The sequence below is a fragment of the Chiloscyllium plagiosum genome, unplaced genomic scaffold, assembly GCF_037043375.1.
Source record: "Chiloscyllium plagiosum isolate Xiang-an unplaced genomic scaffold, Cpla_swu_hap1 HiC_scaffold_26, whole genome shotgun sequence".
Taxonomy (NCBI): Eukaryota; Metazoa; Chordata; class Chondrichthyes; order Orectolobiformes; family Hemiscylliidae; genus Chiloscyllium; species Chiloscyllium plagiosum.
In genome coordinates, this window is record NW_028270164.1 from 44,927,696 (window position 1) to 44,950,327 (window position 22,632).

The following is a 22,632-nucleotide window of genomic DNA, read 5'->3' on the forward strand; positions in this document are numbered from 1 at the left end:
AGGCAGGTGTCCAACCCTCTGTCCTGCACGTAGGCGATCGTATCCCTGAGGAGTGCGAGACTCTCAGCGATCTTCCTCCCGGCACAGCACAGGTTTGGTCAGGGTGAATCACCGACCCCAGAGCAGACCTGACCCAGTTGGCGATTACCTTTGACAGAATTTTCTAATCCGCATTCAACAGTGAGATTGGTCTCCAATTTTTGAGTTCCTCCCTCTCCCCCTTCCGCTTGTAGATGAGGGTGATGATGCCTTTCCTCATGGATTCACTCATGGTACCTGCCCGAAGCATACTGACATACACCTCCAGCAGGTCCTGGCCAATCAAGTCCCACAGAGCGGAATAGAGCTCGACCGATAAGCCAGCGCTTCCGGGAGTTTTATTCTTTTCGAAGTACTCGAGGGCCTTGGTCAGCTCGTCCAGAGATAGCGGCTGGTCCAGCCTCTCGCGTGTTCTGTCGTCTAAGACCTCCGTGATAGAGGGCAGGGACGACTGGGAGGCCGCGCTGTCAGTTGGCTTCGCGTCATACAGACTGGCATAGAAGGATTTACTGATCCTCATGACGTCAGCCTGAGATGACGTTATCGAGCCATCTTCTTCCTTCAGGCTGCTGAGCACTGAGCTCTCTTTGTGCACCTTCTGGAAGAAGAAACGTGAGCACGTCTCGTCCTGCTCCACCGAGCGGACCCTGCACCGGAAGATTATCCTGGAGGCCTCCGAAGCAAAGAGCGAGGCTTGCTGGCCCTTCACCTCCTTGAGGTCCTCCGTGATATCCATCCCCAGCTTCTGCAGCAGGAGCAGGTTCTGCATACTTTCCTGGAGCTGGGACAGTTTTCCCCGTCTCTCTCTCGCCTCCTGAACACCTTGGAGGATGAAGAACCTCTTGATGTTCCCTTTTACTGTTTCCCACCAGTCCGCTGGGGAGTCAAAGAGGGGCTTCACGGTTCTCCAACCTGCGTAGTCCCTCTTGAGCTCCTCGATGTTTCCCGGGGTCAACAGCTTCGTGTTCAGCTTCCACGTTCCCTTACCAGCCTGCTGCTCGTCCTGTAGGTGACAGTCGGCCAGCAGGAGGCAGTGGTCAGAGAAGAACACCGGCTTGACGTCGGTGGATCTGACCGAGAGCGTTCGGGACACAAACAGGTAATCTATCCTTGAGCGGATAGACCCGTCTGCCCGTGACCAGGTGTATCTACGCTGCGTTCCATCTGCAGGGGTGCTGAAGACGTCGTGCAGCTTGGCATCTTTTACCGTGTCCATCAGGGCTCTGGACGTGGCGTCCAGTTTACTGTCCCCCCCACCGGATCATCCATCTGCATCAATGATACAGTTGAAGTCTCCGGCCAGAATGACCGGCCTGGACGTAGACAGCAACAGTGGAAGCTGTTGCAGGACGGCCAACCGTTCACTCTTACCCACTGGGGCGTACACATTAATCAGTCTCAGGGGAGCATTCCTGTACATGACGTCGGCGACGAGGAGGCGCCCGCCCACCACCTCCTTAACCTCGGAGATGGTGAAGTTGCCTCCTCGCAACAGGATACCCAGGCCGGAGGCGCGGCTATCGTTGCCCCCCGACTAAACTGACGGCCCATGGGCCCACAAGCTCGACCATCTCCTGTAGCTGCTGAGGTGCAGTATCCCACATTCCTGCAGAAACAGGACGTCAGCTTTAACGTTGGCCAGGAAGGCCATCGTAGAAACACATCGCGTAGCCGATTTGATGCTACGCACATTGATGCTGGCAATTTTTAACCCCATTTTAACAGTTTACAAGGTTAACAGTGTCCATTTGCTGCTGGTCTTGCCCCTCTGTGGTAGCTGTGTGCATCCCCGTGGTGACGGCAAACTGCTGGATCCTCCCAGGATTGAGGTAGCTGTCCGGCTCCACGCTGGAGCCATTTCCCCACTCTGGTGTCTTCGGGTTGGGCCCAGGGTCCGCACGGTCCAGTTCTCCATCTGACAGCGGGGCTGTCACAGGACCGCTGCTCCCAGTTACCTGGAGCTGTTGGCCGGTGGGTACCTCTTGGTTCTCACCGGGTGGGGGGAGGCCTTTACCCATTCCCTCAGAGGGATCGTCTTTTCCTGCTTGGGCGGTGCTGCCCTCCTTTTTCTCCGCGGCACTTTGTCTCTTCCTCTGGTGACGACCCGCCTTGCGCCCGTCCTCACCGTCGGAAGAGCTGCCTGTATCCTCGCCGTGTAGGTGTCGCTTCCCCCTTCGCTGGGTGGCTTTGGGAGGTTTCCTCTTCCTGCTTTTCACGGTAATCCAATCCTCTGCCTCCTTTGATCTCTCCTCTTCCATTTCCTCTGTCTGTCCTGAAGGAGCTTGGATCGGCTGCTGCACCTCCCCGCTGTCTGCCGTCTGCTCCGCTACAGCCCGCCCTTCCTTCTGGTTGCCTCCAGACACCGTTCCTGTGCTGTTTTGTGGTACCTTGCTGGCCTTAGGCGGTCCACGGCTCGTGTTGCCACCTCCGGCCATCTGTGCGTAGGTGGCGGCCCCTCGTCTTGGGCAGGCCTTGTACATGTGGCCCGCCTCTCCGCACAGATTACAGTTCTTGGCCTCCTTACATTCCTTGGTCGGGTGTCCTTCCTGCTTGCAGTTTCGGCAGACGGTCACCTTACAATCCGCCGCCATGTGGCCTGACCTCCCGCAGGTTCGGCACACTTTTGGCCGCCCTGCGTACGTCAGGTAACCTCTGCTTCCTCCGATGGCCAAGCTGGAGGGTGGGTGGAGGATGTTCCCACTGGCATTGACCCTCAGGGTTACCCTGACCTGTCGTTTGCTGGTCCAGATCCCGAAAGGATCGACCACATCGGTACTCTCTCCCTCGACCTGGACGTATCTTCTCAAGAAGGTCAGGACATCTGCTGCTGGGACGTGAGGGTTGTACATCTGGATTGTTACACCTACTGAGTGGGTGCCCTGTTATACGATAGCAAATGCACCTTTTTTAATCCCAGTTTATGGGGTTACCGTTGTCCATGTGACTGTCCTGTCTCTGGGGTAGCTGTCTACATCCCCATGGTGAGCACGAACTGCTGGACCCTCGCTGGGCTGAGGTAGCTATCCAGGCCCTCACTGGGGTCATTTACCTGCTCTGGAGTCATTGAGCCAAGGCAAGGGTCTGCACCATCCAGTTCTGTGTCTGACAATGGGACTGTCAGAGGATCACAGCTCTCAGTTACCTGTAGTTGTGGGACAGTGGGTACCCCCTGGTTCTCACTGGGTCGAGGGTGGACTTCGGGGGGTCCGTTGTTTCCTGGTTGGGAGGAAATGCCCTCCTCTTTATCTACGGCGCTCTGTCTCTTCTTCTGGTGGTGATGACATTCTGTGCGCCCGTCTTCCCCATCCGAAGAGCTGGCCGTCCCTCCCTCGTGCAGCTGTCTTTTCCCCCTTTGCTGGGAGGCTTTGGGGGCCTAGCCGGATTTTCTCTTCCTGTTTTTAACAGGTATCCACTCCTCTGTCTGCTCGATTACCTCCTCCTCCATTGCTTCCATCTGCCCAGCGAGAGCTAGGATCAGCTGCTGTGTCTCTCCGCTGGCTGCCACCTCCTCCACTCCGGCCTGTTCTTCTTTCTGGGTGCCACCAGACTCTGTTTCCCTGCTGTCTAGGTGGATGTTACTGGTCTTTGGGGGTCCACGGCTCGCATTGCCACCTCCAGCCATCTGTGCGTAAGTGGGGCCCCCCCCCCCGTCTTGAGCAGGTCTTGTACATGTGGCCCGCCTCTCCGCACAGGTTGCAGCTCTTTTCTTCCTGACAGTCCTTAGTCAGGTGACCCTCCTGTTTGCAGTTCCTGCAGATGGTCACTTTGCAATCCGCCAGCACATGTCCCGACTTCCCGCAGGTTCGGCACACTTTCGGCTGCCCTGCATATGTCAGGTAGCCTCTGCTCCCTCCAATTGCGAAGCTCGAGGGTGGGTGGAGAATGTTCCCATTGCCATCGACCCTCAGAGTCACCCTGACCTGCCGCTTACTGGTCCAGATCCCAAAGGGGTCGATCACGTCGGTGGCTTCTCCCTCAACTTGGACGTACCTTCCCAGGAAGGTCAGGTCATCAGCCGCTGGAACATAGGGGTTGTACATATGGATTGTAACAACCCGATTCCTCTGTGCAGGAAGCACACACAATGGGGTTGCCGACAAGATGGAGAACAGCGGCTCCCCTTCCTTTTCCTTGAAGACCTTCAGGAGCTGTTCGCACTGCTTCACATTTCTGAAGGTCACATCAAAGTAGCCTGCCCCAGGGAAATCCTGCAGGCAGGACACGTCCGCTGCAGCGAACCCACAGCATCCTAGCAATACCTTCTTAATAAACAGGATGCGATCCACTGGTGTACGACCCTCTACCTTCTTCACAGTCACCCGGACTGTGTTTCGAACTCCCTGCCCAGGGTTGGCCTCTCAGCCTGCATCACTCCCTATGGCACATACAGGCGACAGCGAGTGTGTTTATTGTGCTCTAAATCCTCACATAAGCCTTCACAGTGCAATTGTTTTCATTCATTTTATAACCCATAGCCCAAAGGTTATCTGATTCGCTTCAGTACAGCACACTTATTGTACAGATGTCTCAAATTACTTAAATAATATATTCAAAAATGCTTTTTCTGCAAGGAATCTATGGAATGTGCATTTGAATAAATAAATAACAACTTTTATTATCTAATATGTTCTGAAGAGATACCTTAAACCTATTAGAATAAGGGAAGAGATTATGGATGCATTAGTTAATTGGGTGTGAATTGATTGTATGATTCTGGGGAGCTATTAACCAGTGAAGTGTCAGTTTTATGAAATGTGGTGTATTGAAATAAAGACTTCATAAAAGTAAAAACTAAAAGATGCGGATGCTGTAAATCAAAAACAAAAACAGAAGTTGCTGGAAAAGCTCAGTAGGTCTGGCAGCATCTGTGAAGAGAAATCAGAGCGTTTGGGTCCGGTGACCTTTCCTCAGAACTGCTTCCACCATCTCCTAACAGCATTAAGCCTGTTGCACAGCTTGACCACTCGCTTTCCAGATATTGTTTCCACAAATTACTTTTAGATTTACACCCCCAGCTTCAAATGCACGCCAATCTGGTTTTACCTGTCCTGGACAAGGTGAAACAACGTCTCATTGTATTCAGTATCCATTGAATTTGAAATTCTAGATGAAGCAATCAAACATTGTCCCAACCATCTCATGTCCGGTGAGAACATGAGCTATTTACACATTGCCCCCCATAATCTAATCCCTGCATTCTCTTAGTTCTTAGGCTGTTATAAGACCATAAGAAATAGGAACAGGAATAGGCCATTCAGCCCTTCAAGCCTACTCTGCCATTCAGTAGGATCACAGCTGATTCAACACTCTCTACTTCACTTTCCTGCCTTTGCCTGTAAACTTTGATTCCCTTATGATCAAGAATCATCTATCTCAGCCTTATGGCAACCGCTGTTCTACAGCTCCCCATTCAACATAGTTGAGATTGCATGAAGGAGGCTGGCATTTCCCAGGGACTTTGAGAAGGGCAATAATAATATTGATGCACAGCCTCAGTGAAAAAGGCTGCATAAATGACTTAATAAATAAAAACAATTTTGAAACGAAATGGTTCAAATGGGACCTACATTGGTTTTTAAGTAATCCTAAAGTGTTACTCTTGGAACAGCAGGAGGGAAGAAATATGAGCACGAGTGTGGTGCTGTGAAGGATAAAATTTAGGAGAGTTTCACAACGGGGTTATCCACATCAGATGAAGGTAGTTTGCAGGAGGCTTGAGGAAAAGTACTGAGGTTTATTTGAAAAATAACTCACTGACTTTAGTGGCAAAACAAAGAGTTTGATATTCTGAAAAGGGGAAGTCAAAATTGAGAACTCATAATGTATAGTTGGGCTCACAGGAAATCGTTGTGAGCTTCGGATTTTCCAATGGATGCTGCCGCTGTGTGTGGGGGGGGGGGTTTGTGCCTGCACAATAGGTCTTTGGCACTGAACTGGCCTGACAGGCATTCTTTATCCAATATCATCACTGATAGAGGGCAAAGAAGGCTAAGGAATGTAACATAAACAGATTTGTATCAGTGTTGAGAAAAATAGGGCCTTTGGAGTGCCTGACAAAGAAGCCTGAAGGTAGCAAGGCAAGTAAAGAGGGTGTTGAAGAGTGTGGCGCCGGAAAAGCACAGCAGGTCAGGCAGCACCCGAGGGGCAGGAGAATAAGGCTCATTCCTGATGAAGGGCCTCTGCCCGAAATGTCGATTCTCCTGCTCCTCGGATGCTGCCTGACCTACTGTGCTTTTGCAGCATCAGCTCTCGACTCTGCTTCATAAAGTCTGGTCACTGCATCACAGGAAGAATCTGATAACACTGGAGAGGGTCCAGGTAGAGATTTACAAGGATGCTGCATAAAATAGAGGAGTGCAGCTACAATGAGAGGTTGGATAACCTGGGGTTGCATTCTCTTAGAAAGAGGACACTGAGAGAAGATTTGTTGGCAATGCTTAAAGTTATTATGGGGCTACAAAGAGTGGATTTGAAGTGCCTATTTTCCTTAATAAGCATGCAGAGCATTAAAGCAATTGGTGAAAGGATAAGAAGAAATTAGGGAGATTTTCTTTTCATGCAGAAGGTAGTGGGGTCCAAAACTCACTAGTGGAAAGCGGTGGTAATGTCAGAAATCTTCATCACATTTGAAAGTATATAGACCTGCACTTGAGATACTGTAATTGACAGGGATACGGACTAAGAGAAGGAAAGTAGCAATAATCTGAATAGCTCTTTCTGATGAGCAGAGACATTGTGATTGTAAGGAATAGGAGCAGGATTGGGCCATTTGACCCTTGGCTGATCTGATTATAACTATGAAGACAGTTTCTTGTCTATCCTCCATAACCCTGAACTCCCTTGTATATTAATTTACCCTGAATATAATCAGATTAAATGCCTCTATTGCTTTCTAGCAAGAGAATTCTGAAGCTTTATGATTCTCCATGAGAAAATGTTCCTTTTCATCTCTGATTTAAATGGATGATCCCATATTTTGAAACTCTGCCACATTCAGGGAAAACATTCTCCCAGCATCTACACTATCAATCAAACTTGGGACATTTCAATAAGTTTATTTCTCATTCTTTGTACAGGCCCAATCTACCCTCATAAGACAACATGTTCATCCCAGGAATTAATCCAGAAAAGATTCTCTGGACAGTCACTTTGACAGCTCCTGTGAAACAACAGGCATGTATGGTAGGTGTGAGGCTAGGATGCTGTTGGGCAGGCTACCACGTGAATGATAGTGCCCAGGATAAGTTGGATTGGGCAGAGGGTGTCATGGAAATGGGGTGTAATGTCCAGTAAGGTGAGGTACCATCCTAGGCTGGGGAGAAGGAATTAGGGGCACCTGGAGGGGGTTGAAGGGGAAGGTGGGATGAGACATTGGGTCCTGGGAGGGGATGGTGTCATCTCATGGCAGGAAAGGGGATTGTTGGATTATTGAAGGGAGGGTAGGTGTTGGGTTCACTGCCAGGGAAAGGGGAGTCAGGTCTAAGGAGATTTAAATGGTCTGGGGGAGTACAGTGAGTAGAAAGTTGGAATGCACTTACTCCATTCCCCGTTCCACTGACCTAAACCCCACCTCCAAATGCAACAAAGACAGAGCACCCCCCCCCCCACCTTGTCCTCACCTACCACCCCAACAATCTCTGGATCCAATGCATCATCCTTTAACACTTCTGATAACTCCAACTAGACTCAACCACCAAGAACATCATCCCCTCCCCACCCCTCTCTGCCTTCCACAAGGACCATTTCCTTTGACAGTCCTTGGTTTGCGCCAGGATAAAAGTGAGGACTGCAGATGCTGGAGATCAAAGTCTAGATTAGAGTGGTGCTGGGAAAGCACAGCAGGTCAGGCAGCATTTGAGGAGCAGGAAAATCGATGTTTCGGGCAAAAGCCCTTCATCGGGAATGAAGCAGGGAGCCTCCGGGGTGAAGAGATAGATGGGAGCGGGGGGTAGGGCTGGGCAGAAGGTATGTAGGAGTACAATAGGTATATGGAGGTGGGAGTGAAGGTGATAGGACAGAGAGGAAGGTGGAGCAGATATATGGGAAGGAAGTTTGGCAGGTAGGACAGGTCATGGGGACGGTGCTTGAGCTGGCAGGTTGGAACTGGGGTAAGGTGGGAGGAGGGAAAATGAGGAAACTGGTGAAGTCCACATTGATACCATGGGGTTGAAGTGTTCCAAGGTGGAAGATGAGGCATTCTCCCTCCAGGCATCGGGTGGTGAGGGAGTGGCGGTGGAGGAGGCCCAGGACCTCCTTGTCCTCGGCAGAGTAGGAGGGGGAGTTGAAATGTTGGGCCACGGGGTGGTGGGGTTGATTGAAGCGGGTGTCCCAGAGATGTTCCCTGAAGCGCTCTGTGAGTAGGCGTCCAGTCTCCCCAATGTAGAGGAGACCGCATCGGGAGCAACGGATACAATAAATGATATTGGTGGATGTACAGGTAAAACTTTGATGGATGTGGAAGGCTCCTTTGGGGCCTTGGATGGAGGTGAGGGAGGAGGTGTGGGTGGGTGCAGGTTTTGTAATTCCTGCAGTGGCATGGGAAGGTGCCAGGAGGGGAGGGTGGGTTGTAGGGGGCGTGGACCTGATCAGGTAGTCACGGAGGGAATGGTCTTTGTGGATAACGGAAAGGGGTGGGGAGGGAAATATACCTCTGGTGGTGGGGTCCATTTGGAGGTGGTGGAAATGTCGGCAGATGATGCGGTTTATGCGGAGGTTGGTAGAGTGGAAGGTGAGAACCAGGGGGGTTCTGTCCTTGCTATGGTTGGAGGGCTGGGGTTTGAGGGCGGAGGTGCGGGATGTGGATGAGAGGGCATCTTCAACCACATGGGAAGGGAAATTACTATGTTTAAAGAAGGAGGCCATCTAGTGTGTTCTGTGTTGGAACTGGTCCTCCTAGGAGCAGATACGGTGGAGGCGGAGGAATTGAGATTACGGGATAGAATTTTTGCAGGAGATAGAATGGGAAGAGGTGTAATCCAGGTAGCTGTGGGAGTTGGTGGGTTTGTAAAAAATGTCAGTGTTAAGTCGGTCGTCATTGATGGAAATGGAAAGGTCCAGGAAGGAGAGGGGGGTGTCAGAGATGGTCCAGGTGATTTTAAGGTCGGGGTGGAATGTGTTGGTGAAGTTGATGAACTGCTCAACCTCCTCGCAGGAACACGAGGTGGCGCCAATGCCGTCATTAATGTAGTGGAGGAAAAGGTGGGGGATGGTGCCGGTGTAACTATGGAATATGGACTGTTCTACGTAGCCAACAAAGAGACAGGCATAGCTGGGGCCCATAGGGTGCCCATGGTGACCCATTTCATCTGGAGGAAGTGAGAGGATTCGAAGGAGAAATTGTTAAAGGTGAGGACCAGTTCAGCCAAACGAATGAGTGTCAGTGGAAAGGTACTGTTGGGGACATTGGGAGGGGAAGAAATGGAGGCCTTGGAGGCCCTAGTCATGGCGGATGGAGGTGTAGAGGGTTCGACCATGACCCCATCCCCCATCACCAAACCATCATCTCCCAGACCATACACAACCTCATCACCTCAGGAGATCTCCCACCCACAGCTTCCAACCTCGTAGTCTGGGAACTGCTCGATTCAACCTCCTTCCCAAGATCCACAAGCCTGATGATCCCCTGGTCCTCACCTTCCACCCTACCAACCTCCACATAAACCGCATCATCCACCGACATTTCCACCACCTCCAAACGGACCCCACCGCCAGGTATATATTTCCCTCCCCACCCTTTCTGCAAAGACCGTTCCCTCCATGACTACCTGGTCAGGTCCATGCCCCCAACAAACCACCCTCTCCACCTGGCATCTTCCCTTGCCACCGCAGGAATTGCAAAACCTGTGCCCACACCTTCTCCCTCACCTCCATCCAAGGCCACAAAGGAGCCTGCCACGTCCATCAAAGTTTTACCTGCACATCCACCAATATCATTTATTGTATCTGTTGCTCCTGATGTGGTCTCCTTTACATTGGGGAGACTGGATGCCTCCTAGCAGAGCGCTTTAGGGAACATCTCCGGGACACCGCACCAATCAACCCCACCGCTCCGTGGCCCAACATTTCAACTCCCCCTCCCACTCTGCCGAGGACATGGAGATCCTGGGCCTCCTCCACCGTCATTCCCTCACCACCCAATGCCTGGAGGAAGAACGCCTCATCTTCCGCCTTGGAACAGTTCAACCCCAGGGCATCAATGTGGACTTCACCAGTTTCCTCAATTCCCCATTTCCCCTCCCCCACCTTACTCCAGTTCAACCTGCCAGCTCAGCATCATCCTCATGACCTATCCTACCTACCAATCTTCCTTCCTACCTATCCGCTCCACCCTCCTGTCTGACCTATCACCTTCATCTCCACCTCCATTCACCTATTGTACTCTGTGCTACCTTCTGCCCAGCCCAACCTTCTCTCATTTATCTCTCCACCCCCTACACTCCCTGCCTCATTCCTGATGAAGGGCTTTTGCCGAAACATCGGTTTTCCTGCTCCTCGGATACTGCCTGACCTGCTGTGGTTTTCCAGCACCACTCTAATCTTGACTTGGTTTGCGCAACTCTCCCCACCAACCTCCCCAAACCCCCAGGTATCTTCCCCTGCAACCGGAAAAAAAAAACCTGCTGGTACACCATTCCCTCACTTCCAGTGCTCCAAACAGTCCTTCCAGGTGAGACAGAGGTTCACCTGCCTCTCTTCCAACCTAGTTTACTGTATCAGGTGCTCCTGATGTGGTCTTCTCTCCATCAGGGAGACCAAACGTAAATGTAGGGAATAGTTCACTGAGCATCTCAGCCGGGCCCGTAGGAACCAACCCAACCTCCCAGTCATTGCCCATTTTAATTCCCCTTCCCACTCCCTTTCCAGCATGACCTGTCTTGTCCTCCTCCATTGCCACAAAGAAACAAACCACAAATTGGAGGATCAACACCTCATCTTCCGCCTGGGCAGCTGACAGTCCAGAGAACTCAACCTTTAGCTTCAAATAACCTCCCTTCCCCTCCCCTGACTCCCTTCCCAGCCAGGAGAAAGTGAGGACTGCAGATGCTGGAGATCAGAGCTGAAAATGTGTTGCTGGAAAAGCGCAGCAGATCAGGCAGCATCCAAGGAGCAGGAGAATCGACGTTTCGGGCATGAGCCCTTCTTCAGGAATGAGGAAAGTGTGTCCAGCAGGCTAAGATAAAAGGTAGGGAGGAGGGACTTGGGGGAGGGGCGTTGGAAATGCGATAGGTGTAAGGAGGTTAAGGTGAGGGTGATAGGCCGGAGTGGGGGTGGGGGCGGAGAGGTCAGGAAGAAGATTGCAGGTTAGGAAGGCGATGCTGAGTTCGAGGGTTGGGACTGAGACAAGGTGGGGGGAGGGGAAATAAGGAAACTGGAAAAATCTGAGTTCATCCCTTGTGGTTGGAGGGTTCCTAGGCGGAAGATGAGGCGCTCTTCCTCCAGCTGTCATGTTGCTATGGTCTGGCGATGGAGGAGTCCAAGGACCTGCATGTCCTTGGTGGAGTGGGAGTGGGAGTTGAAGTGTTCAGCCACGGGGTGGTTGGGTTGGTTGGTCCGGGTGTCCCAGAGGTGTTCTCTGAAACGTTCCGCAAGTACGTGGCCTGTCTCCCCAATATAGAGGAGGCCACATCGGGTACAGCGGATGCAGTAAATGATGTGTACGGAGCTGCAGGTGAATTTGTGGTGGATATGGAAGGATCACTTGGGGCCTTGGAGGGAAGTAAGGGGGGAGGTGTGGGCGCAAGTTTTGCATTTCTTGCGGTTGCAGGGGAAGGTGCCGGGAGACGAGGTTAGGTTGGTGGGGGGTGTGGACCTGACGAGGAAGTCACGGAGGGAGTGGTCTTTTTGCAACGCTGATAGGGGAGGGGAGGGAAATATATCCCTGGTGGTGGGGTCCGTTTGGAGGTGGCGGAAATGACAACGGATGATACAATGTATATGGAGGTTGGTGGGGTGATAGGTGAGGACCAGTGGGGTTCAGTCCTGGTGGCGATTGGAGGGGCAGGGCTCAAGGGCGGAGGAGCAGGACGTGGATGAGATGCGGTGGAGGGCATCATCGATCACGTCTGGGGTGAAATTGTGATCTTTGAAGAAGGAGGCCATCTGGGTTGTACGGTTTTGGAACTGGTCCTCCTGGGAGCAGATGGGGTGGAGACGAAGAAATTGGGAATATGGGATGGCGTTTTTACAGGGGGCAGGGTGGGAGGAGATGTAGTCTAGGTAGCTGTGGGAGTCAGTCGGTTTATAGTAAATGTCTGTGTTGATTCGGTTGCCCGAGATAGAAATGGAGAGGTCTAGGAAGGGGAGGGAGGAGTCTGAGACAGTCTAGGTAAATTTGAGGTCGGGGTGGAAGGTGTTGGTAAAGTGGATGAACTGTTCAACCTCCTCGTGGGAGCACGAGGCAGCGCCGATACAATCATCGATATAGCGGAGGAAAAGGTGGGGGGTGGTGCCAGTGTAGCTGCGGAAGATGGACTATTCCTCATATCCTAAGAAGAGGCAGGCATAGCTGGGGCCCATGCGGGTGCCCATGGCTACTCCTTTGGTTTGGAGGAAGTGGGAGGATTGGAAAGAGAAGTTGTTCAGGGTGAGGACCAGTTCAGTCAGTCGAAGGAGGGTGTCAGCAGAAGGGTATTGGTTGGTACGGCGGGAAAGGAAGAAGCGGAGGGCTTTGAGTCCTTTGTGATGGGGGATGGAGGTGTACAGGAATTGGATGTCCATGGTGAAGATAAGGCGTTGGGGACCAGGGAAGCGAAAATCATGGAGGAGGTGGAGGGCGTGGGTGGTGTCTCGAACGTAGGTGGGGAGTTCTTGGACTAAGGGGGACAGGACCGTGTTGAGGTATGCAGAGATGAGTTCGGTGGGGCAGGAGCAGGCTGAGACAATGGGTCGGCCGGGGCAGTCAGGTTTGTGGATTTTGGGCAGGAGGTAGAAACGGGCGGTGCGGGGTTGTGGGACTATGAGGTTGGAGGCGGTGGATGGGAGATCCCCTGAGGTGATGAGGTTATGGATGGTCTGGGAGATGATGGTTTGGTGGTGGGGGGTGGGGTCATGGTCAAAGGGGCAGTAGGAGGAGGTGCCTGTGAGCTGGCGTTTAGCCTCAGCGGTGTAAAGGTCAGTGTAAAGGTCCCTTCCCAGCCATTCCCCCTCGCTTCCACTTCTCACAGCCACCTACCAAATTCATTCCTCCCATTGACCAACCAGGTGTACCCTCTACCTGTCTTCACCCAGCCCCACTTCACCACTCTGCCCTCGCCACCCCCTTTATCTGCAGCTCCCCTTACACCTACCCCCAGTCCTGAGGAAGGGTTACACCCGAAACATTGACTTCTCTACCTCCTGATGTTGCCTGGCTTGCAGTATTCTTTCTGCCTCCTCCTTGTCTACCTTAGATTCCAAACATCTACAGTTTTTTTGTCTGCAACCATATTTATAACTTCAGGCACACATTTATCCACCCAGTTTCCTTGCTTTCAATATTGGCACATCTATCTCTTTCCCTGTGATTTGTGGATGATCTATTTTAAATGAACCAGCTCTTGATTAAGAAGAGGTTTGGTCGATTAAAAATTATGAAATTTGTTTATTTTCAACACTGCTGTGGAAGAAGTATCATTGTTAAGAATGTGGGGCAGCAAAGTGGCTCAGTGGTTAGCATTGCTGCCTCACAGCGCCAGGGACCCAGGTTTGATTCCAACCTCGGGCGACTGTCTGTGTGGAGTTTGCACATTCTCTCCGTGTCTGTGTGGGTTTCCTACGGGTGCTCCTGTTTCCTCCCACAATCCAAAGATGTGGATTGGCCATGCTAAACTGCCCCATAGTGTTCAGTGATATGTAGGTTAGGTGCATTAGTCAGGAGTAAATATAGGGTAGAGGAATGCATCTAGTTGGTTACTCTTCGGAGGGTCGGTGTGGCCTTGTTGGGCTGAAAGGTCTATTTCACACATAGGGATTCTGGAAGTTACACATATTTGTCTTTGCTAATCTTTTCCTTTTTACAAATAGATCAAAGTCTTTACATTCTTTTTTAAAATTTTTCACTAGTTTACTTTCTTTATATTTTTCCATGAGTCATAGGCAAGTATTTATTGCCAATTCATATAACTCACCGGGGATGGTTTCTGCAGAGGTAATAATCATCTTCCATCAACCATGCAACTACAAGTGATCATAGGTCAGTTTTTTGAATTGCAACACTTCCTTTACAGTGTCTGCTTGAAGTTCTTTGACACCCTCCAGGGGTGATATTCTGTAGTTTCTCTGGACTGAGTGAAATTCATATAGGAATTTTGTAGACAGTCAGTGAATTACAATCTTGGAATTTAGATTCCCAGCTAACATTGGCTTTCATGTCCTTCTCTCTACTTCTTAAACAATAAATCTTGCTTAAATGTTTAATATGTTTGTATGATCCATTGTCACAAAATATTAATATGTGAATAGCAGACTTTGTTGTAAAACTTTGAACACTTTGGAACCTAGGCACTCTTGAAATGAGAAGTAGTGTCTGTCTTTCCAATACTGAACTTAGTATTCATACTGAAACTGACTCCTGACTTATACTGTGATTGAGTTCGATTGACTTTGATTTGATTTGATTTATTACTGTCACATATACTGAGGTACAGTGATAAATCTTGTCTTACATGCTTTACAGGGAGATCATAATTATACAAGAGCATCAAGTAACAGAACTGAGTGCAGGATAAAATATTACTGCTGCTGTGAAGGTGGAGAGAGACACACATTGGAGTAGGGAGTGGTCCTCATTGCAGAAAGTGCAGGCAAATGTGATCTGTTTTTCAGGCTAGCTGTTTGATCAAGGCTGGTTTCAGTAGGGCCCAATACCTTGCTATTGCTGAGTAAGACACATTCCTTGTCGCTTCTTTGCAGCTCGTCACCTGCACAATCTCAATCATCTGTCCATCCACCCTGTTTCCAATAGGTAATAGTGTTAAAATCACTCACAATTATAAACTTAAAAACTTCAGGTACTCAATTAGCTTAAGCTTTAACTAAAATCGACACTCGGTGCCTTATCTTGCACTCAATACCATTTACCATCATCTCTCGGTTCATTGGTCCACAGCGGCTTCAGTATAAACAAACCTCAATTTTGAAATTCCATTCTTGTTTTCAAATCACTTCATGCAGTCCAGTCCAGTCGTTTGCCAGCACTTCAAGATATCTGAGATCCTTTAATTTCAGCTTGTATGCACCATACATGTTAATTAGGGTTGTCTTAGGGCCTAAGGTCTGGAATTCTCTCTCTAAATCTGTCCACTTCTCTATCCTCCTTTAAGAAACCCCTCAGTATCTATCCCTTTGGGCAAAAGTGAGGACTGCAGATGCTGGAAACCAGACCAGAGATCAGAGTGGTGCTGGAAAAGCACAGGTCAGGCAGCATCTGAGGAGCTGGAAAATCAACATTTCGGGCAAAAGCCCTTCATCTGGAATCTGACCAAACTTTTGGCCTTGAATCATCTGATGTGAATTAGTATCATAATGTTTTATAATGCCTATTTGAGGGTCCCTTGTGGTGTTTTGTTACACGAAAGGTGCAATATAATTACAAGTTGCTAACATGTAAGGACGCAATTGTAGGATCTAGGTCAAGTTATAATCACCAGGATTCAAATCAAGGATTGCAATAGCTCAGTGGTTAGCACTGCTACCTCACAGCACTGGGTACCTGTGTTCAATTCCAGCCTTGGGTGACTGTCTGTGTGGAGTTTGCACATTCTCCCTGTGTCTGTCAGGTGCTCTGGTTTCCTTCCATAGTCCAAAGATGTGCAGATTAGGTGGACTGGTCGTGCTAAAATTGTCCAGGTAAGTGTGGTCTAGTTAACTGTGTAATTGTGGGGTAACAGGGATACGGTCAGGGCTGGATCCAGATGGGATGCTCTTTGGAGGCTCAGTGCAAAATTTATGGACTGAATGGCCTCTTTGTGCACCGTAGAGATGCTATTCTATGATTTAGAAATCTGAGGGTGCTTGATGGAAAAGGTTGATATTGTGCAAATTTTAGTGAAGGGAACAAACTATTTTGATGTGTTGATTGAAATGCTTGAAATGTGAACATTTGACCACTTATTTAATACACTGTTATCCTTTTCATAGGACTTATAACTACAGTGGTCATGTATACATTCCACCACCTCCTGTTATCAGACCCGGGGGCAAAGGTGATGCCATGTTTGTCAAGACCAAGTCTGCAGCACGAGGCAGTGTTGGGATACTGTCCTATAAGTTTGGTTCAAGCCAGTTTACAATATTATTTTCCAATCCCTTTGACTATAATCTATTCTCCATTGAATTTGCTTTATATATCACGAATACACCAGAAATAACCGACAAACTTCTGTACAGGAAGATGTATTCACAGCTGGTGCCAAAAAGCAACTATGCTAAGGAATCACTGAGTGCAAAATCTACAGCACTTTCTGTAACTGGAGGAGATCTGACTGTTTCAGCCACAATGTCGAATGAAGCTCACTCAATTATTAAAATAGATATTCAAGATGCCTAGCACACCGGTAAAACCAAGCTAAAGTCTGAATTTAATTCATAACCAATTCAGTGCAATTGTCCTAATAAACTAGATTTATATTCTGGTCAATGTTAAGGAGGCCTCAAATCACCCTTTAACACCTGATAGCCTTCTTATTGTGTTCAAAAATATTGTATCACATTAGCATGTATTCTTTCGAAAACATGAAATCAGTTCATCTTTATCCATTTGTTCATGTTAAAATGTAGGCACAAAACTAGTTGATTACTGTTGGATCTGAATGTTATAGATAATGAAATCTTTTGGGTCATTGAAATAATTTATCGATGGTACCATTCCAATGAAAGATCTGTAATTATTTACAAGGAAAGAAATCTAATTGACTAGTTTAGACTTTCTGCTCTGTGTGCCATTGGGAAATTGCATCTACGTTGTGTTTGAAATTGTGCTTGTTCAGTTCAGGTTTCCACTAAACTAATTTGAATGATTTCACACATAAACAACTGGATTTTGCTATAAGCCTCAGAACCCAAGTATCAAGACCAAAAAGGAATCCCATACTCAGCTGCAAAATGACTGCATCCAAATTTACCGGCTTATTCAAGCCATTGGGCTGGTTCTTGGTGCTGAAAACCCATCAGGAGGGATGGTCACTCTACAGCTCTCTCCTGACCCAGGTGAGGAGGGCACTGCTGACATCAGCTGAGAAGCTCAACCTGGGCCTGCTCAGAGATATGGATCCAGATCCACCAACTGATGGAAGCTCAACCTGGGCCTGCTCAGAGATATGGATCCAGATCCACCAACTGATGGAAGCTCAACCTGGGCCTGCTCAGAGATATGGATCCAGATTTACCAACTGTTGGAAGCCAAAGCCAGCACATCCCTCAGAAGGGATTATTGTGCCTATAGATGTGACCACTGCCATAGGGGAGGTGGCAACACTACCTCCCATCTCAGTCTCTCCCAGATAGTCTGCCTCCATTAAACCCTACCCACCACACACAGTGTGAAGCCACTATCCTGGTAGCAAGAATCTGATGAAACTACAAAATATCCCCTCATTGAGATCTGACCCATCATAATTGTCTGCCTCCTTCATGCAATGGGCAGTCAATTCTATTCCCAGCATATACTGGCAAAGCTTCCTTTCAAGAGAGTTCCTGGTTATCCCACTCTTCCCCACATTCACTTTAAATCTGCCAATGGAAAATTCCATTCAAGATATTCAATGAATCAGAAGAGCATAACTGAGAAATTAAAAAAAATTCTTTTTCTTCCTTCTCTTCATCAAAATATTTTCCTTGATGCATTTAAGAGCGGGTCTCTCCTGCAATTCATTAATTGAACTGAAAATGTGTTTATCCCTTTAAGAAAATGTGCTTAAAATTAATTATTTTAATGTTAAATCCTCTACCAGAAAAGAATACGATTTAAATCACAGAAGTTCACTTAAAAATATACTGAATAAATTTAATAGCTCCATTGGGGTTTCTTGAAAATAAAATACATTCAAAATTATTAAAATGTTCCTAATAGTGCCCTGTCCTGAGAAAATAACTAATTTGAAAAATCTTACTGTAACAGTGGGAATTATAACCTGGTGGTGAGGTGAGATTACTGTTGGGGCCTGACTTGGATATGTTGAATTGTGTGCTGATGTCACTTGTGTAAATGGACAAAAATGCTACCTTACTGTTTTTTAAATCAGAACATATTTCTAAGTATAGGCATGTGTTGATATCATCTTTGAAGCGTATGTACGTACTGTCCATAGCAATAAAAAACAATCAATAAATGTTTGCATTCAGTATATATTTCAGAGAGTCTGTCAGTGGTTTGTTTTGAGTGGGGAGTAGGGTGCAATAATGGAAAAGAAAAATGAACTGTGAATTAAATTGTCACAGTTAGACAAACACAAGCAAAATTACAAAACACAAAAGTAAAGCAATGAAGAGGAACATCACTCTTTGAACACCAGCGAAAACATTATAGGAACAATTAACTGCTAACCAAATTCGTAAATCAGACTAGGCCAAAAATAAGCCAGTAACAATAAAGTTTTACTATCTTAATCCATCACTCTCTAATCTGACAAAACGAAGGTCTTGCATCTGCAATACATTCAGTTTTCTGAAGATGACATATTTTACAGTACAGCTATACAGTACAGTGATTTCCTGTCAGCACCTTGGAGTAAGTATTAGAGGTGTCAATGATAGCCATGATGCGAACGTGCTCGTGTTGGACTGAGTGGACCAAGTCAGAAGTCACACGACATCTGGTTATAGTCCAACAGGTTTATTTGAAATCACAAGCTTTTGCAACGCTGCCCCTTAGTCAGGTGAAGACTTTGAAAGCTTCTGATTTCAAATAAACCTCTTGGACTATAACTTGGTATCATGCGAATTCCGACTAAATAAAACAAAGTTAAAAATCACACAACCCAAGTTATAGTCCAACAGGTTTATTTGGAAGTTCAAGCTTTTGAAGCGCTACTCCACCGTCAGGTAGCCAGTGGAATAGGATTACAGGACACAGAATTTATAGCAAAACATCTTGTGTCCTATGATCTAACTCCTCTAGCTACCTGATGAAGGAGTAGGACTCCAAAAGCTTGTACTTCCAGATAAACCTGTTGGATTATAACCTGGGTTGTGTGATTTTTAACTTTGTCCACCTCAGTCCAATATCAGCACCTCCACATAAGTAAAACCAGGGTAGGAGAAGAGAAAGGAATGATTTAAAACCTGATGACCCTGACACGTATCCATCTTAGGTCTGGCAAAATTGCCCTGAGGCTGGCTTAACCTGTAATATGGAAATATAACAAGAAATTGTACAGTGAGAATCCTAACATTGATCACACGAAGGAGTCTACACATCAATGGACTTGATGAAGATTCATTGACCAAACAAATTATTTCACTTCATGAGGTCTTCCTCTAATATACGCGATTGATATTATATAAATGGAAACAAACAATCTGCATACCAAGCGAGGAAGTGTATGGTTGTAGGATCTTGCTATATACATATGGGCTGCTGCATTTTCCACATGTCCGCAGTACAGGAGAAAAACAACTTCATCTGCTCCAACTTGGGTTAGAACATAGAACATAGAACAGTATAGCACAGAACAGGGCCTTCAGCCCACGATGTTGTGCCGACCACTGATCCTCATGTATGCACCCTCAAATTTCTGTGACCATATGCATGTCTCTTAAATGTCCCCAATGACCTTGCTTCCACAACTGCTGCTGGCAATGCATTCCATGCTCTCACAACTCTCTGTGTAAAGAACCCGCCTCTGACATCCCCTCTATTCTTTCCGCCAACCAGCTTAAAACTATGACCCCTCGTGTTAGTCATTTCTGCCCTGGGAAATAGTCTCTGGCTATCGACTCTATCTATGCCTCTCATTATCTTGTATACCTCAATTGGGTCCCCTCTCCTCCTCCTATTCTCCAATGAAAAAAGTCCGAGCTGAGTCAACTCTCTTCATAAGATAAGCCCTCCAGTCCAGGCAGCATCCTTGTAAACCACCTCTGAACCCTGTCCAAAGCATGCACATCTTTTCTATAATAGGGCGACCAGAACTGGACGCAGTACTCCAAGTGTGGTCTAACCAAAGTTTTATAGAGCTGCAACAAGATCTCACGACTCTTAAACTCAATCCCCCTGTTAATGAAAGCCAAAACACCATATGCTTTCTTAACAACCCTGTCCACTTGGGTGGCCATTTTAAGGGATCTATGTACCTGCACACCAAGATCCCTCTGTTCCTCCACACTGTCAAGAATCCTATCCTTAGTCCTGTACTCAGCTTTCAAATTCGACCTTCCAAAATGCATCACCTCGCATTTATCCAGGTTTAACTCCATCTGCCACCTCTCAGCCCAGTTCTGCATCCTGTCAATGTCCTGCTGCAGCCTACAACAGCCCACTATACTGTCAACGACACCTCCAACCTTTGTGTTGTCTGCAAACTTGCTGGCCCATCCTTCAATCCCCTCATCCAAGTCATTAATAAAAATTACAAATAGTAGAGGCCCAAGGACAGAGCCCTGTGGAACACCACTCACCACAGACTTCCAGGCAGAATATTTTCCTTCTATTACCACTCACTGTCTTCTGTTGGCCAGCCAATTCTGTATCCAGACACCCAAGTTCCCCTGTATCCCATTCCTCTTGACCTTCTGAATGAGCCTACCATGGGGAACTTTATCAAATGCCTTGCTGAAGTCCATATACACCACATCCACAGCTCGACCCTCATCAACTTGTTTAGTCACATCTTCAAAGAACTCGATAAAGTTTGTGAGGCATGACCTGCCCCTCACAAAGCCGTGTCGACTGCATTTAATCAAGCCATGCTCTTCCAGATGGTCATAAATCCTATCCCTCAGGATCCTTTCTAACACCTTGCAGATGACAGACGTGAGACTTACTGGTCTGTAATTGCCGGGGATTTCCCTATTTCCTTTCTTGAAGAGAGGAATTACATTTGCCTCTCTCCAATCCTCAGGTATGACTCCAGTGGAGAGCGAGGATGCAAAGATCTTTGCAAGTGGTGAAGCAATTGCATTTCTCATTTCCCAAAGCAGCTGAGGACAAATCTGGTTCGGGCCTGGCGACTTGTCAATCTTAATGTTTGACAAAATTTTCAGCACATCAGCTTCCTTTATCTCTATCCATTCCAGCATGCACGCCTGCTCTTCAAAGGTTTCATTCACTACGAAGTTTGTTTCTTTCGTAAAGACAGAAGCAAAAAACTCATTTAGGGCTTCCCCTACCTCCTCAGATTCCACACACAAATTCCCTATGCTATCCCTGATCGGCCCTACTCTTTCTTTGACCATTCTCTTATTCCTCACATAAGTGTAAAATGACTTTGTGTTCTCCCTAATCCGTTCTGCCAAGCCTTTCTCGTGCCCCCTCCTGGCTCTCCTCAGACCATTTTTGAGCTCCTTCCTTGCCTGCCTGTAATCCTCTAGAGCTGAGCTTGACCCTAGCTTCGTCCACCTTATGTAAGCTACCTTTTTCCTTTTGACAAGAAGCTCCACTGCTCTCGTCCTCCAAGGTTCCTTTATCTTACCACTTCTTGCCTGTCTCAGAGGGACATATTTATTCATCACTTGCAACAACCATTCCTTAAACAGTCTCCAGGCTTTTGAGACATTTTAAATCCCAGAGTGTCCAGCGCTGCCCACAGCCTGAGCGACAAAGGCAGATGTCTTCAGGCAAGATGAGGTGGGGCCAAGGGAACTCTGCTCTGAGGAGAAAGCTGAAGCTGAGGATGCTGATATTGCATAGGAGTGCCCTCAAGATACATTTGAACCGGTTGATTAAAAGTAGCTCAGAGCGGTAATCTTCCTCAGTGGATTCTGGTTTCTGAACAGGGAAAGGTGAAAAGGTGGTGCAGTGGTAGTATCCCGATCATTGAGTTAATGGGTCCATGTTCAAGTCCATTCTGCCCCAGATATGTCACAATATGTCCAAACAGGTTAATCAAAACTATTTAGAAATGTAGAAGTTAGAACCAAATTATGCAAAGCTGTATGTTCAAAATCAGATTAAGAAAATGGAATTGAACAGATGATTCTTCTAATATCAAGATTCATCATGCACCAAAGTAAAGACCAATTAAGTTAAATTAAGGAATATGTCAACACATCAAAGGATAACATGCTCCCCACCCTCCATTACCAGTGAGGAGAGAAGCTATTGAACATTTGATGGAGAATAAAAATCCATTCCCCAAGACCCCAAAACTAGCAATATCCAGAAGGGGATGCATATTGGTCAAACTGAAATCTGTTGAATTTAATAAGTACATTTCTGTCTGCTGTTGAGGTACCCTGTTAAAATCAATTCAGTCTAAGAAAAAGTCATTGACTTCTAGATACATGTTCTGTGTATTAAATCTACAGTGGTTTAAATGTATAAATGAATGACTCTTAAACATTTGGACTTAAGTAACTCTACTATAACAAACATTGTATATTACATCTCTGAATTTCTTAAACTAAAATCTCTCTGAATTTACTGTCTGAATATCCTCATCTACCTTTTAGTTTAGATAT